The sequence below is a fragment of the Populus euphratica genome, unplaced genomic scaffold (assembly GCF_000495115.2).
Source record: "Populus euphratica unplaced genomic scaffold, PopEup_1.0 scaffold100.1, whole genome shotgun sequence".
In the NCBI taxonomy this organism is placed as follows: Eukaryota; Viridiplantae; Streptophyta; class Magnoliopsida; order Malpighiales; family Salicaceae; genus Populus; species Populus euphratica.
This window is the reverse complement of record NW_011499985.1, coordinates 96,197-98,360: the sequence shown is the minus strand read 5'-3', so window position 1 is coordinate 98,360 and position 2,164 is coordinate 96,197. Positions and strand designations below refer to the sequence as shown.

At 34.4% G+C, this 2,164-nt stretch overlaps 1 long non-coding RNA gene across 1 annotated transcript in view; it reads left to right on the top strand.

Annotated features, from left to right (window-relative positions):
• Positions 1-213: 213 nt before the first annotated feature.
• The window catches only part of LOC105140015 (uncharacterized), a 21,896-nt gene continuing 19,945 nt past the window's right edge, over positions 214-2,164 (top strand). Inside the window, exon 1 of the long non-coding RNA XR_845112.1 lies at positions 214-287. This is a non-coding gene — a long non-coding RNA (uncharacterized LOC105140015). The remainder of the gene's footprint in view (positions 288-2,164) is intronic.

Here is a 2,164-nt window from a genome sequence, read left to right as displayed (position 1 = left end):
GCTACAAGATACAAGCTTTTATTGAAGAAACAAGAGGAAAATTACCCCATATAAATGACAAATGGGGTGATTGTTGGGATATTACCACTTATGTGGCAGCATCTGCAACCTCCTCTAGAAGAGGGTTGTTGGTAGCAGCTGTAAATGTCAAAAGAAGCTGCACCAACTATTGACAAATGCATCAACCCATACCAAATGTCAACTTTGGCAGCCATCATTATTGAAGATAAGCTGGAGCTGGTGGCTCCATTCTTGCTTATAAATAGGCACCAAGAGAGCAGCACAAGGTGAGAGATGGTGTAGAGCTTAAAATGTGAGAAATATAGAAGAAAGTGAGCTGTCAAGGGCAGCAAACAGTGGCTATCATTGCAGCACTATAAAGAGAGAAAAGAGTAAGGTTGAGAGTTGTAAAGAATGGATAATTCCTCCTCTATTGTTGTAAATCTTGTTCTCTCCCTAAATAATCAAATGGCCTCTCCCGTGGATGTAGGCAATTTACCGAACCATGTTAAATATTGTGTTAATGTACTTAGCCTCCAATGAGCAGTTATCAGAACATCACCAATCAGAATCCCCAACAGAGCATCCAATTGTCGAAGCACTACGGGTCAATCACAAGTTATTGGTCATAGTATTAGAGAGTCCATACACTTGATTTTTATTAGGCCCATCAAATAATTCTACCTCCAACCACAAATCCAAATCGATATCCGAATGGGTTGAAGGATCGTTACATATATCATACCATCTGTATCTCTCCTTTAACTAGTTATTATATATATCCTGGAAAGAAAAAACAAATTCATGAAATTCAAGGAAATAATAACTTAAGAAAAAAAATAACTAAAAACCAACATACCACAAAGTGTTAAGCTTGGCTATCAATGAACTACTGCATCATTTTTTGGCGGTCATCACTCTACACATGAGTTTTAACAAAAAGCTTTATTGGGCTTGGCTCACATCCACGAACCATTGCCAGCAATAAAAATGTTGTCTATTAAATATATTTATAAAAAAAACTACTAATAATAAAAAAATATATGTAATAAAAAAATCATACCATTCGCTTTACATGTGAAAGAAACAAAATGGAGCTACCGGTATATGTGGTAATGGAACCATGAACACCTTGATTTTGCTTATTTGAACCAGACTGTGATTATCAAGCAAAACGCGTGGATGTCACATGCTGAATGTATTCCGCTGATACAACCTCTGAGACATACGACAACCTGAAATCCTTTATAATGGCCACATCATTCCAACATGGAAGCTCTCTTTCTTTTGTAAATGTTTTGGTTTTTTAAACCTCATATCAAAAATCACACAACCTATATGGTACAAATTAATTATCTGTTAATAAATAAAAAATAAAATCTTAATATAAATAAAAACAATTATCCTAAATTTGATCTTACCTAATTGTAATATGATTCTCCTAAACCCTTTTCGCAACATTATCATCAACTCTCACTCATTCAAATTTGTATTTGAAGTAAAAATTTATAAAAGAAAATTTTCAATAATTTCAATAAACTATCCAAATTAACATAAAAAAATATTTAAGTTAATACTAACCTTGAACCTTGAAAACCATGCATCAACATGCAGTTGCCATTCAAGATGTTTGAAAACCTAGCTTTATTGAAATAATTAATTTTTTCTCAATGATTTAAAGGCTGATGCTATTATTCTAGTAGCCTCAATGTTTATAAATTTAAAATTGCATTCGTTAAATGATTTTTTTTTAAAATCATTAAACATGTCATTGTGAAAGCAAAACAAACTTACATTGAAAGGTTGTCCTTCTCTTAGACCTTGTACTTGCAGGTAATGGATCTCGCTGTGAAGAGAGCTCCCATCGATGTTGTGGCATCACACTCAATAAGCTAGCATCGTAATTAAATGTTTGTGCCTCAGGTGCTTGTTCTTGGTTAACACCTAATGACTCATGGTCGTCAGCATTGCTCCTAGAAGAACTAGTAGTAATGTCACGACCCGAATCCCGGGTCCATAACCGGCAACGCAGGAGGAGTGTCGAAAGGACACCCCACCTACGCTAAGCCTCAAAACATACATATCAAAATAATAGATATTCAAAAATACGCAGCATTTCATAATCTTCAGAAATATTATATTACTCAAAGCTGATGAAATCAAA